Genomic DNA, 16,162 nt, shown 5'->3' with positions numbered 1-16,162 from the left:
TGTGCCTCCTTGCCATGTGACAAGCAGTACCCCAGATGTTGTCACTTTGGTTGAGTAAATTGCCCTGTGTATGCCCAGCTTTAGACTGATATTGATTTAATTGGGGGCCATAATGTGCTCCTCTACAACTGCCCATGAGACAGCTGCCTGCCATTGGAGTCCCTACTGTGCTGCTTGTAGTGGCAGCACAGCAAGAGCCATTTCCTTCTCTTTAACTATAAGATAATACAAGAATTGTATACATCACTCAGAGGCGCACACTGTATTGGCATTAACCAATGTTTTTGATCACCTGAAGGGCTCATTAACATCCATTAAATAGACTGTTACTTATCAGATAGGAAAAGCAGGAACGCCTTTATGTTTTTTGTTTTAATCAGCTTAGGTCCAAATTCTGGGCTGATTAACTTCACAATATATCTTGCAGTTGTGGGCGGACTGGGAACTTAAAGTGACCCTGTAAAAAATACTAAAAGTGGCCCAGTTTTGTAGTTGGGTCCAAATTGACAGAAGGCAGGGCCAGCAATACCATATTGTGGCACATTATGCTACCACAACAGAGACAAATACCAAAGCCCATCACAAAATACTATTAGCAGCACAAAATACAGCACTAAAAACCTCCACTGGCCATCCGTGAGGAGGGCCCAGGCAGCCCCCTGGGCATCGGCCCACCAGGAAATTTCCCTGTAAGGTCTATGACCAATCCACCCCTGGTGCATTGTATACTATGAAAAGGCTTCAGTGCTCCTTGAGTGCTGCAGCCTCTTCCAACAGCTGACCGCAAGGCTGTTGGGAGTGGGACCCCCACCCATCTAATATTGATGAACTATCTGGGGATAGGTCATCATCATCAATGTTTAAGTCTTGGAAAATCCCTTTAAAGGGGTATTCCCATCACAATGATCACTGTTAAATCTGTTAATGATTTGACAGTGATCATTTTTGTAAATACATTTAATTACCCAATTCCCACCCTTTTTTAGAAAATAAGTCCCCTCTTACCTGATCGTTGTCTTTCGTCTCCCCTGGTTACGGCCACCTCTCCTGTCAAATCCCGCCAGGCAGCGCTTGCGAAGAAGACTGAAGATTTTCTCCCGGCCGGGCCGCGCAATGTCCTGAACGCGCACGCTGCCGCGCATGCGCCATGGTGACTTATCCTGGCCTGTATAGTACAGAACCGGCGTGCGCGTTCGTGGCTCTGTACTATACAGGCCAGGAAGAAGTCATCATGGAACATGTGCGGCGGCGTGTGAGTTCAGGATATTGCGCGGCCCGGCCGGGAGAAAATCTTCAGTCTTCTGCGCAAGCGCGGCCCGGCGGGATTTGAAAGGAGAGGTGGCCGTCACCAGGGGAGACGAAAGACAACGATCAGGTAAGACGGGACTTATTTTCTCAAAAAGGGTGGGAATTGGGTAATTAAATGTATTTACAAAAATTATCACTGTCAAATCATTAATAGATTTAACAGTGATCATTGTGATGGGAATACCCCTTTAAAGGGATTTTCCAAGACTTAAACATTGATGATGATGACCTATCCCCAGATAGGTCATCAATATTAGATGGGTGGGGGTCCCACTCCCAACAGTCCTGCGGTCAGCTGTTGGAAGAGGCTGCAGCACTCAAGGAGCACTGAAGCCTTTTCATAGTATACAAAATACCAGGGGTGGATTGGTCATAGACCTTACAGGGAAATTTCCTGGTGGGCCAATGCCCAGGGGGCCGCCTGCGCCCTCCTCACGGATGGCCAGTGGAAGTTTTTAGGGCTGTATTTTGTGCTGCTAATAGTATTTTGTGATGGACTTTGGTATTTGGCTCTGTTGTGGTAGCATAATGTGCCACAATATGGTATTGCTGACCCTGCCTTCTGTCAATTTGGACCCAACTACAAAACTGGGCCACTTTTAGTATTTTTTACAGGGTCACTTTAAGTTCCCAGTCCGCCCCTGCAAAGCACATTGCCCTACATTGTATGGTGGCTGTGCTTGGTATGGTAGCTCAGTTCCATTGACTTCAATGGGACATGAGCTGCAGAAAGGCCATATGACTGATGGAATCACAGGCTATAAAAGAGGCCCAGGGGATGCCCAAGAACTCTGGTCCCTTCCAACAGCAGTTACAAGAATCAGACCCCCACAGTCTGACATTGATATTCTATCCTAAGGATCTATCTTTCTGATAGGTGTGGTTCCCACCTCTGAGACCTACTTCTATCTCAAGGATGAGACCCTGTCCTGCTGTTATCAGTGATGAGGTGATCCTGCATGCAGGGATCTCTCCATTCACTGCTATGGGAATTCCAAAAATAGCAGAGTAAGTACATTCAGCTATATTTGGAAGTCCCATAGCTGTAAATGGAGAGATCCACATTTAAGCACCCACTTCTTCATTCACTGCAGTGGCACAGGGTCCTGTTCTTGAGAGAGGAGTCAGTCCCAGAGGTGGGACCCACACCTTAGAAATTTATGACGTACCCTTTGAAGTCATATAAAACCATTGTAAGCTCCTAGGCTCTCTCTAGTGGAAGCAGGCAGACATCATTTTAATTCTAGGTTTGTGGAAAGTCCTGGAAAACCCATTTAGTGTATATGATTTATATACTGAACTTTATAAGAAAACAGTGTGCTCCTAAGCTCATGCTAGAAGCAACTGCAGACGGCCAAAAAACCTATCATTTAACTCAATGTCTATGCAGGGAATGAGGAGCTCTGCTTTAGAAAATCAGGAGCTCCTGTACTATAAAGATATCTTAGAAAATTAATTGGCACAGAATGTTGGACTGTAGTGAATTTTTAAGAATAACTAGCAAACATTAAATAAACATATGTGTAATATATTTATTAGTATTTATCTGTGTTTGACCAGGAGACAGCATGACAAATTTGTATATTTTTTCTTGTTTTAATACTTAAAAAAAAAAAAAAACCTTGACTAAAATAATTTTTTTCTTTGTATTACCATATTCTGACCCCCAGAATTTTTTAACATCTATGATGTTATGTAAGGGCTCATTTTTTGTGGGCTGATCTCTATTTTTCATTGATACCATTTTGGAGTGTGTATGACTTTTTGATAACTTTTTATTTAATTTTTGGGGGGAAGGAGAAGTGACCAGAAAATGGCAAATCGACCATTTAGATTTTTTTCCCCCCATTAAGCCGTTCATCAAATAATATAAACATTTTAAAATTTTAATAGTTAATACATATTGGAATGAGGCAATACTAATGATCTTTATTTTTAATTTTTACTTGTAAAATGGGGAAAGGGAGGTGATTTTAGTTTTTATATCTAATTATATATATATATATATATATATATATATATATATACAGTACAGACCAAAAGTTTGGACACACCTTCTCATTCAAAGAGGTTTCTTTATTTTCATGACTATGAAGGCATCAAAACTATGAATTAACACATGTGGAATTATATACATAACAAACAAGTGTGAAACAACTGAAAATATATCATATTCTAGGTTCTTCAAAGTAGCCACCTTTTGTTTTGATTACTGCTTTGCACACTCTTGGCATTCTCTTGATGAGTTTCAAGAGGTAGTCCCCTGAAATGGTTTTCACTTTACAGGTGTGCCCTGTCAGGTTTAATAAGTGGGATTTCTTGCCTTATAAATTGGTTTGGGACCATCAGTTGCGTTGAGGAGAAGTCAGGTGGATACACAGCTGATAGTCCTACTGAATAGACTGTTAGAATTTGTATTATGGCAAGGAAAATGCAGCTAAGTAAAGAAAAACGAGTGGCCATCATTACTTTAAGAAATGAAGGTCAGTCAGTCAGCCGAAAAATTGGGAAAACTTTGAAAGTAAGGGCTATTTGACCATGAAGGAGAGTGATGGGGTGCTGCGCCAGATGACCTGGCCTCCACAGTCACCGGACCTGAACCCAATCGAGATGGTTTGGGGTGAGCTGGACCGCAGAGTGAAGGCAAAAGGGCCAACAAGTGCTAAGCATCTCTGGGAACTCCTTCAAGACTGTTGGAAGACCATTTCAGGTGACTACCTCTTGAAGCTCATCAAGAGAATGCCAAGAGTGTGCAAAGCAGTAATCAAAGCAAAAGGTGGCTACTTCGAAGAACCTAGAATATGACATATTTTCAGTTGTTTCACACTTGTTTGTTATGTATATAATTCCACATGTGTTAATTCATAGTTTTGATGCCTTCATAGTCATGACAATAAAGAAAACTCTTGAATGAGAAGGTGTGTGCAAACTTTTGGTCTGTACTGTATATATATATATTTTTTTTTTTTTTTTTTATTTATTATTTTCTTTTTAAAGACATTTTTCACATTTATTTTGTCTCCCTAGGTTTGCTATGGAAGAACCTGTGTCACAGGCAGGGATTCATAACAACATCACTATGGTAGGACTCAGAACATTCAGAGGGCCCCAAGCTGCCTTAGCAAACAAACAGTTCCCACAATCTTATTGTAGGTGAGCCATTTGGTCACCAGGAGTGTAGCTATTCTGATAAATGACCACTCACATGCCATGGTCCCAATTGACCATGGCATCTGAGGGGTTAAAAGTCCATAAATGGCAGTTGTGTCCAATCATGGGCTCTGCTACAAGCAGGGGCGGATTGGCCATAGACCTTACAGGGAAATTTCCCGATGGGCTGATGCCCAGGGGGCCTCCTGGGCCCTCCTCACAGCCGGCCAGTGGAAGTTTATGGGGATTTATTTTGTGCTGCTGTCAGTATTTTGTGATAGACTATGGTATTTGGCTCTGTTGGAGTGGTATCATGTGCCAAAATACGGCATTACTGGCCTTGCCTTCCATCAGTTTGGACCCAACTAAAAAAGGGGGCCAATTTTAGTATTTTTTCCAGGGCCACTTTAAGTTCCCAGTGCGGTCCTGGCTACAAGGTGTCTGATGTGTAAAACAGCAGGCACCGTACAGATATGGCACAAGCTCAGCTCTGAACAGGGGCCATCTTTAACGTGTAACAGATTTTTTTCCGTAAATAAGTAGTAAAAACAAAATAACATTTTTTATATATCCTATCCAAGAAAGATGCTTCCTTCTCCTCTTATTAGGCTGCTCTCCTGGTGTCTCTCCTCTTCTCTAAATGTCAATTGACTGCTTAGGCTACTTTCACACTTTTTGGTTTCCGTTTGTGAGATCCATTTCAGGGTTCTCACAAGCAGTCCAAAACCGATCAGTTTTGCCCTAATGCATTCTGAATGGATAAGGATCTGTTCAGAATGCATCAGTTTGCCTCCGTTCCGCCTATATTCCACGCTGGAGGCGGACACCAAAGTGCTGCTTGCAGCGTTTTGGTGTCCGCCTGACGATGTGGGGGCAAACGGATCCGTCCCCATTGACTTACATTGTGTGTCAGGACGGATCCGTTTTCACTGACACAATATGGCACAATAGAAAATGGATCCGTCCCCCATTGACCTTCAATGGTGTTCAAGACGGATCCGTTTTGGCAATGTTACAGATAATACAACAGGATCCGTTCTGAACGGATGCATGCGGTTGTATTATCTGAACGGAAGCGTTTGTGCATATCCATGACTGATCCGCACCAAACGCGAGTGTGAAATTAAATGGGAATATATAGAGAGGGAAGGGGATGCTGCACACAGGCACAAGCAGAGCAACTAAGGGCACTTCCACACACTGCGGATTTATATACAGAAAATCAACATGAAATCCACACCAAAACAACATAAAATGCACATAAATCCGCACTATTTATCCCAGTTTTTGTGTGTTTTTAATGCAAATTTAGGTGCAAATTTTCTGTTTATGTTAACAACCGCATTGAAGTCTATGGGGAAAACAACTATAATGTACAGAATCGCACAAGCATTTGACATGTTGCATATTACAAAATACTTACAAATCTCATTCACTTTGCTGGTACTGTATTATGCTGCAGTTTTTCCACATGAAAATCCGCGACAATCCGCGTATGCAGGTACCCTAAAGAGACACTTGTAAGTCATTTACTTATATTTCACTGCTAGATTCACAACTAAGGCTAGGTTCACATCACCGTTTTGTTTTCCATTCTTCTGATCTATTAGAACAGAAAAATTAAATAAAAACAGATCCATTATTCTGAGCATCAGTTGTGCTCATTTTGCATCCGTTTTTGTCAGTACAGTACTGGGATCTGTTATTTCTGACAGGAGAAAAAGTCCTTACTGGAGGACAATTTTGCTGGTACTGTTGAAATTGCAATTTAGCAATTAAGTAACTGATGATGACAATAGGGACACTGTATTGCATGTAGATTTGGTCTTGCTGCTGCAAATGAGACCGGAGAAAGAGGATACTCTTGTTCCAATTGCTGATGGCCAGTTTTATTTTCCACAGGATCTGGTGATGCCATTGAATGTGCTGCAAATAGGCTGTGTGCCTATGTTTGTGGTTGAATGCCCATTGCTTATTTTCACCCTGCAGATCTTGCATAGGGCAATGCTTTTGTCTTCTGGCACTGTGGAGAAGGACTGCCATATGGAGGATACTCACATAGAGCTAGCAGCAGTTGCTGGGTCAAAGTTTTTTTTTGCAGCAGCGGCACAGCATGGCAGCGAGGCCAGGTCCTTTGACACCTCTACGTTTGTGTCAGTCTAGTTTCCACACCGGGCACTTATCTGCCTCCTCCAAGTCTTCCTTAGTGATGAGCGGCATGGCAATATACGAATTTGCGATATTTCGCGAATATTTTGTAGAATATTCGTCATATAATCACGAATTTGTGAATTCGAGATTACATTCTTAATTGCGAAAATCGTCAATGTAATATTAGCATAATGTGCGCAAAATACAGGCGTGGGTCACTTATGCTATATTTTTCAAGCTGGTATAAGATTCCTGAGACTGGAGAAAATGGTTGGCACGGCAGAACATTAGAATAGCTTTATATGCAGATAGAATGCTCCAATATATTTGCGCTTGCGAATTTTCGGCAATTAATGATGCGCATATTTTTTCACAATACGTGCAACTTGTGACATCACAGCATTATGTCTGTTGCATATATGTATGGACAGCAGAACCTATTACACTGCCTAAGGCCTATTGCACACGACCGTATGGCTTTTTCAGTGTTTTGCGGTCCGTTTTTCATGGATCCGTTGTTCCGTCTTTGTTTCCGTTGTGTTTCCGTTTCTGTTCCGTTTTTCCGTTCCGTTTTTCCGTATGGCATATACAGTAAACAGTAATTACATAGATAAAATTGGGCTGGGCATAACATTTTCAATAGATGGTTCAGCAAAAAACGGAACGGAAACGGAAGACATACGGATGCATTTCCGTATGTGTTCCGTTTTTTTGCGGACCCATTGACTTGAATGGAGCCACGGAACGTGATTTGCGGGCAATAATAGGACATGTTCTATGTTAGAACGGAACGGAAAAACGGAAATACGGAAACGGAATGCATACGGAGTACATTCCGTTTTTTTTTGCGGAACCATTGAAATGAATGGTTCCGTATACGGACCGTATACGGAACGCAAAAAACGGCCAGTAAACGGGGGAAAAAAAACGGCCGTGTGCAGGAGGCCTAACACCCTGCACTGGAACCTATCAGCTACACTATAGATCAATCACTGACTATCTCCCCCTAACTATCTGAATTATATATATAAGTTAACTGTCTAATGTAATAACACAAAGCACAGAGCACAGCAATGACACGGCTGTCTCTTTTATAACTGTAATAAACTTCAGAAAAGAGCTGCTGGGGAGGTTCTTATATAGTAAGGGGTAGGCAACTTTTCTATTGGTTGCTAGGGATGTTGCTAAGCTGTGACAAAGCCTTCTCATTGGCCCATAAGCTAGAAGAAGGGAGGGATGATCACCTGATATGTACTGTGTTAAAAAAATAAATAAAAAATGAATATTCGATTTTACAAATATATAGCGCTATATTCTAAATATTTGAGAATTCTCGAAGTGACGATATTCGCAATTAAAATTCGCTATTCAAATATTCGCGCTCAACACTAGTCCTCCTAAATGGACATCCTTCTGTTCCATTCCTTCTTGATCAACTTTGGTGACAGAAGCCACACTGCCAATCACTTGCTAAAGTGCATCAAGCAGCAAACATCCTTCTGGCTGTCTCTCCACCAACTCCAACTGGGCAAGATGATCAGCAACAATGCAAGAAACATCATGGCTGTGCTGCATTTGGGGGGAAATAACACATGCTCCCTGCATGGTACACGTGATAAATTTTGTGGTGCAATGTTTTTGAAAAAGTACCATGGCTTGGGTGCCTGCCATGTCCAGGAGACTGTCCTCACATTTCAGTTATTCTTATGTGGCAAGAAACGCACTCCTGGGCTTGCATCGACAGAACGGCCTACTTTCGCACCGCTTGATCCACAATGTTCCAACTCATTGGAAGTCCACCATACATATGGTGAAGCATCTATATGAGCAGCATAAAGTGTTTTTTTATATTAGTCAATGGCCAGTAGAGCCAAAAAGAACTGGGTCCTTGAGACAGTGGCAGGAATGACAAGTTATATACTCACTTGTTTATGTACTTACAGTTATAACGTTAGCATCAAGCAATACTTACAGTCATATCGTTAGCATCAAGCAATCTGATGATTACTGGATAGCCATGCTTTTAGACCCTCGCTATTATAGAGAAATGGGAGAATATTTTCCTGTTGCCAAATGGGAAGCCAAATTGCTTTATTACCAGGATATACTGTGTAGCTTGAAAAAGACGCCAGCATTTCTGACCAGGAGGCCCCTCTCCACGCCCCTAGTGAGTTACCCACCTTACACTATCTCCACAACCACAAGCAGCAGAAGCTACAGCAGCCAGTTCAGTCTCATCAACATGATGGAGCATTTTTTTTATGTGCCATGCCAGGCTGATGCAAATTAGCAAACAGAGACGTACCACCTGAATAACCAGGTTCAGTCCTACCTGGACTGTGGCCTTTTTCTGGTGCATACTGTCTTTCCTGACTCACTGGACTTCTCGGCAGGCAGACTGAAACAGTGGCCGGAACTAACCTAGGATGCTCTCTTTGTTCTGTCCAGCCAGCAATATCATATCAGAGAGGGTTTTCAGCGTGGCAGGTGGCGTTTTCACACCCAAACTAACAAAGTTGTCCCCTGCCAATGTACAAAATATCACTTTTGTCAAAATAAATGAGGCATGGATCCATAAGGATTTTCAAACACCACCAGCTAAGGATGATGATGTCATTGCTGACAGTAGCTATTTATCGCATCCTGCTACTGCCGCTGTCTGCCTGCCTACCATCATGTGCCATACCGTATGGCTGCTGATGCCACCACAGCTGCTACTCTTTCTACTGCCACTACCATTATCCCTACCCAGCCACAACTACTACCACTACCCTAACACAGCCGCACACAGATCTACTGCCTGTTCTATGAAGTGCTGCTACTATTGCTGCACATGCCATTATTACTCCTACATGCCTTAGACCTTTCCTTACCCTTTCCACATCCACACTGAACTGCTGCTCCAAAGATAAGGGGGAATTTGTCAAGTCTTGTACATAACAAAACCTGTGTGTGTATAAATATGGGCAGGCATCTGCCACTGTTAAGGCATAATTTTTGGATGCTTGTGCAGAACAAGCCACTGTTTTTTGCAAACACGTGTGCCTTTAAATGCTATCTGCCCCCGATAAGGGACAATTTATGGAAAGTTTCTAGTATTAAAAAGTATAACAAATGCAATGTTGCAGTGTGTTTTAAACTCTTTTTGTTTTTCACTCTGTCTGCCCGGAGCCAGAATTTTTTTTATTTTTGCTATTCACTTGTTTTTTTTTTGTAATTATCTTTTTATTAAACCATTATGCAGAATACAGTGTACAGAAGTAATGTACAAGATTTTACAATTTTTTTACATGGATCATAAAAAAAAAAGCAATAGAAATACAATAATGATCTCAAACATTGAAAGTTAGCCAATACGGCACAAGTAAGATTGTCAATTTAACAAAGACAGCAAGTTACACAGTAAACCATCAAGTTCCGCAAAAGAACATGGAGATCAAAGAACAAACACAGGGGAGACTCTATAAGACAAGACAGGAAGGTAAGGGAGGTATAGGGATAGGTATAGTGAGTTTCTATGAGCATGAGTCTGAGAATTCGTCCCATATTTGCCATATTTTCTCAAATCGATCAACCTGGTTGGCCAAGATAGCCAAAAGATCTTCCATTTTCCTAACCTCAGTAACGCTTGTAATAAGATCAAACTGCAAAGGTGAGACAGACCTCTTCCAAAAACTCCAATGGAAACCTAATATGGAGAAGTCGGAAGAGGATGTCCTGAACCCTTGCCCAGAAAGGACGTATCAAGGGACATTCCCAAAAAATGTGGATATGAGAGCCCACAGTCAATCCACATCTCCAACACCTATCTGAAATATTGAGGTTGAGATGTCTTAACAGCTGTGTAGTGTGATCCCAGAACATTAACACTTTATATGAATTTTCCCGTTGAGTGACAAAGGAGGAAGTCAATGCTACTCTATTCGAGATCATCCTCCACTCCTCAAGTGAAAAAGTGCAATCTAAAATCGTCTCCCATTTGATCATATATGCATGCTTAGCTAATTCGGGAGAGGAGGATAGAATAATGTAAATTTCAGAGATTTTTCAAACACAGTTGGTGTAGATACCTGTGAAGAATTATATAAGCTTTGGAGAAAGTGTTGTAATTGGGTATGTTGATAGTTAGAGGTTTTAAGGCTCTCAAAAGGTAGTAGTCGCAGAGTTCTGTAGTCAACAATATCAGAATAGTTTATGAGAAAACTATGGTCTAAGGAAAGATGTCTCCATACCCATCGGGAACAGCGGATTAAATAAAAAGGAGGTCATAGACGATTTCTCAGAAGCTAAGGGAAAGTGTTGTTTGCATTTTCACCATATGTGAAGGACATTGGTCCCAGTAATTTCGTAGTTAGTGTCGCTGGTACAGGTGACCATATGAGGGAGTTGGGATGTATAGGTACTATCCACAGCTTCTCAATCTCCATCCACCTGGAGTAAGCAAAAAGCATGGACCACGCCGGTAATCTCCTTAGATGCATAGCCCAATAGTATCTGGTAATATCTGGAACCGCTAGACCACCCTGCGATTTAAGTGCCGTAAGGGTGTTACACACTATTGTGTGTCTTTTCCCGTTCCAGATAAACCGGAGTATAGAGGACTGGAAACCCCTCTACTTTTTTCTTGGCACAGCAACTGGCAGAGTTTCAAACAAATATAATAGCCTGGGCAGGATAGACATTTTAACCGCTGCAATACGGACAAATAAGGATATGGGTAAGGACATCCACCTACTCATAAGAGCCTTTAGGTCTTTAAACACAGAAGAAACATTTTTGGCGTACAGGAAAGAATATGTGGTGGATAAGTTCACACCCAGATAGCGTATAATGTCCACACTCCATTTGAAGTGAAAATTAGCTTTTAAGGTGGCTAACCCTTCCGGAGGAAGGTTGAGTGGTAAAGCCTCTGTTTTTGTTGTATTTACCTTGAATCCTGAAAATTTGCCATATGTGTCCAACAGTTTGAAAAAGATTTGGGAGTGTGATATGTAAGTCTGTCAAAGTGAGGAGAATATCATCCGCAAATAAAGAGAGCTTATACTCTACCTGGTTAACTTTGACCCTATGTATGTCAGGATGAGATCTAATAGCTACTGCCAGGGGCTCAATGCATAATACAAACAACAGTGGGGACAATGGACATCCTTGACGCGTGACGTTATATATGGGAAACGCGTTGGATGGGGAGGGATTTTAATTGTCGCTGTAGGTTGAAGGCTTGTTTTTTTGACAGACAAGTTGTACTTTTTAATGCCACATTTAATATTGCATACAATGTAGTGGGAAGCTGGAAAAAAATTCAAAATGGGGTGGAATTAGAAAAAAAACAACAATTCTGCCACAGTTTTATGTGTTTAGTTTTTATGGTATGCGGTATGCATATGAGTTAAAACTGACCTGTCTAAGGAGCTGTTTAGGGCTCATTTTTTTGCAAGGCAATCTGTAGTTTTTATTGATACAAATTTGGACATTTTGATCACTTTTTATTAAATTTTTCTTTGAGGTGAAGTGACTAAAATGGCAAATCGGACATATTGCTTCTTTGTTAATGTTTGTGTTTGTCGTTAAAAGATATCGACAGTATCCACTATAACAGTTACATCTACAGTACTCGCCCCCTTAACAGTGACCTCCACAGCCCACCACCCCTTAACACTGACCCCCCCACAGTGCCCCGTCTCCTTAAAATGGGACCTCCACAGCAGCCCACCTCCTTAACTTTGACCTTCACAGAAGCCTGCCTCTTTAACAGTGAGTTCCACAGCACCCCATCCCCTTGACAGTGACCTCCACAGGGGTCCGGCCCTTAACAGTGACCTCTACAGCACCCGCACCTTAACACTGACCATAGGTTATAGTCCTTTTAACTGTGACCTCCACCATTCCCGACCCCCTTAACAGAGACCTCCACAGCGACTGCCCCTTTTAAAGTGACTGCCGCAGTACCCCGCACCCTTAACAGTGACCTCCACTGTACCCCACTCTCTTAACAGTGACCTCACAGTACCCCGCTGCCTTAACACTGACCTCACAGTACCCCGCTGCCCCTTTAATAGTGGCCTCCACAGTCTTTTCCTCCCTTAACAGTGACTTCCACAGTGACCGCCGCTTTAACAGTGACCTCCACAGCGGCCTGCCCCCTTAACAGTAACATCCACAGTGCCCTCCCCTTTAACATTGACCTCCACAGCGGCCGCCCCTTTATTAGCGATCTCCTAAGCACCCCGTCTCCTTAACAGTAATTTCCACAACACCCCGCCCCCTTAATAGTGGACTCTACAGCAATCTGCCCCTTAACACTGACCTCCATAGCAGACCTTCCCCTTAACTGTGACCTCCACAGCAGCCTGCCCCTAGGGTGGCCAGAGGTCCGGTTTTAGGACGGAGAGTCCGGCTTTCAGACTCCCTGTCCTCCGTCCGGTGCAGGGCCTGGATGGACACAGGGATGTACTTTTGTGCTGTCTGAGAGTGAGCTTCAGGGATAAAGTCCCCCTTCCTCCCACCCCTGCAGCTGACAGAAGTTGATTTTTACCTTCATTTTTTTAATCCCTGTTGGCTGCGGAGTGGGAGGGAACGTGGCCTAACCGGATCGGGGACTTGGCTTAGCGGGACCTGGGGGCGGGGTTTTTAAGTCCGTCTCTTGATGGTGGCCTGACGGGCCACCCTACCTGCCCCTGAACTGTGACCTCTACAGCACTCCGCTCCCTTTACAGTGTCATCCAAAGAGCCCTGCCCCTTTAAAGATGACCTACAGTGGTGAAGAAAAATGGCTGGGTTGTTATGGAAACCTGGTCTAAAACTGTGTATATGTGGAGACTAAGGACCTGCGAGCTTCTATTGGCTGATAAGGGACATGTGACCGTGTGTATGGCAGTTGGGATATGAAGAGAAAGACCTGCAGGCTTCTATTGGCTGAGACTTGGTCTAAGACCTTTCCGGACACCTGATGTACCTGTCTGCCAAATTTTGTGATTGTAAATGCGATGGTGCGGACTCCTTTAGCAGACATACATACACACAAACACACACACATACACATACACTCAGCTTTATATATTAGATATATCCAATATTTTTCTATTAGCTCCATTTATTTTGTATCACACAAATATGACTCTGTCTCAGGGTATGTCGTTACCTGCAAAACAAATTTTTGATACAGAAACAAATGTGGCTACTTGTGATCTCAAAGTGATGGGATCATGTTATGTCATCATTACTTCTCTACACAAAAAGCTGGTAAAATAGTGTAGTTAAATTGCCCACAGAAATTAAATTTTTTTCAGCACTCCAATTTTGACAGCTGTCACAACCTAATGTCTGTGGGATATGGTCGACCCTCTTGCCAAGCTCTGCTGGTGAAGAGGAACAAGGGTCTGATTTTTTTTATCCTATCATTTTGTTTCCCCAAGTGGCGTCAAAGTTCACTGACAGCCACTCAAAAAAGGTTGCCTTAAATGATAGTCAGCTTTAAAGGTCCTAAATGGATTTTCAAAATTTCTGTGGCCTTCTCATGATATTTCATCTGCATTTGCCATCTTTAAAGTGAGTTCTGCAAGAACAACTTCAGACAACCATCATTTAAAATTTTAGCAACTTTCAGTAAAAGAGAATAATAATGGATATTTTTTGATACCGCTATGGATCTATATGACAAAGCCAACATGCGGGAGTAGAAGCAGATGCTGCTATTTCATTGCCTTATTGTGTTCTTCATATCAGCGTGTACTACAGTGGGTAAATTTTATTATCTATACAGAAACATAGCAGGGCACATTATCAAATTGCTGCTAATCCACTTTATTTCACATACTTTATCAGTGATTCTATGGTCGAGGCAGTCTACTCCTTCAGCCTGTCAACACTGATAGTGTACTCTCTGATACCCTCTTTATTGACTCATTGAGGGCACTAAATGGTCATATATATATATATATATATATATATATATATAAACCGGATTTCAAAAAAGTTGGGACACTAAACAAAATGTGAATAAAAACTGAATGCAATAATATGGAGATGGCAAATGTCAATATTTTATTTGTAATAGAACGTAGATGACAGATCAAACGTTTAATCCGAGTAAATGTATCATTTTAAAGGAAAAATATGTTGATTCTAATTTTCACGGTGTCAACAAATCCCAAAAAAGTTGGGACAAGTAGCAATAAGAGGCTGGAAAAAGTAAATTTGAGCATAACGAAGAGCTGGAAGACCAATTAACACTAATTAGGTCAATTGGCAACATGATTGGGTATAAAAAGAGCTTCTCAGAGTGGCAGTGTCTCTCAGAAGCCAAGATGGGTAGAGGATCACCAATTCCCACAATGTTGCGCAGAAAGATAGTGGAGCAATATCAGAAAGGTGTTACCCAGCGAAAAATTGCAAAGACTTTGCATCTATCATCATCAACTGTGCATAACATCATCCGAAGATTCAGAGAATCTGGAACAATCTCTGTGCGTAAGGGTCAAGGCCGTAAAACCATACTGGATGCCCGTGATCTCCGGGCCCTTAAAAGACACTGCACCACAAACAGGGATGCTACTGTAAAGGAAATCACAGAATGGGCTCAGGAATACTTCCAGAAACCATTGTCAGTGAACACAATCCACCGTGCCATCCGCCGTTGCCAGCTGAAACTCTACAGTGCAAAGTAGAAGCCATTTCTAAGCAAGATCCACAAGCTCAGGCGTTTTCACTGGGCCAGGGATCATTTAAAATGGAGTGTGGCAAAATGGAAGACTGTTCTGTGGTCAGACGAGTCACGATTCGAAGTTCTTTTTGGAAATCTGGGACGCCATGTCATCCAGACCAAAGAGGACAAGGACAACCCAAGTTGTTATCAACGCTCAGTTCAGAAGCCTGCATCTCTGATGGTATGGGGTTGCACGAGTGCGTGTGGCATGGGCAGCTTGCATGTCTGGAAAGGCACCATCAATGCAGAAAAATATATTCAGGTTCTAGAACAACATATGCTCCCATCCAGACGTCTTCTCTTTCAGGGAAGACCCTGCATTTTTCAACAAGATAATGCCAGACCATATTCTGCATCAATCACAACATCATGGCTGCGTAGGAGAAGGATCCGGGTACTGAAATGGCCAGTCTGCAGTCCAGATCTTTCACCTATAGAGAACATTTGGCGCATCATAAAGAGGAAGGTGCAACAAAGAAGGCCCAAGACGATTGAACAGTTAGAGGCCTGTATTAGACAAGAATGGGAGAGCATTCCTATTTCTAAACTTGAGAAACTGGTCTCCTCGGTCCCCAGACGTCTGTTGAGTGTTGTAAGAAGAAGGGGAGATACCACACAGTGGTGAAAATGGCCTTGTCCCAACTTTTTGAGGATTTGTTGACACCATGAAATTCTGATTCAACATATTTTTCCTTTAAAATGGTACATTTTCTCAGTTTAAACTTTTGTTCCGTGATTTATGTTATATTCTGAATAAAATATTAGAAGTTGGCACCTCCACATCATTGCATTCAGTTTTTATGCACGATTTGTATAGTGTCCCAACTTTTTTGGAATCCGGTTTGTACA

Source organism: Bufo bufo, chromosome 9 (assembly GCF_905171765.1).
Source record: "Bufo bufo chromosome 9, aBufBuf1.1, whole genome shotgun sequence".
NCBI classification, from domain to species: Eukaryota; Metazoa; Chordata; class Amphibia; order Anura; family Bufonidae; genus Bufo; species Bufo bufo.
The sequence above is the reverse complement of the archived record's forward strand: the minus strand, read 5'-3'. Positions refer to the sequence as shown.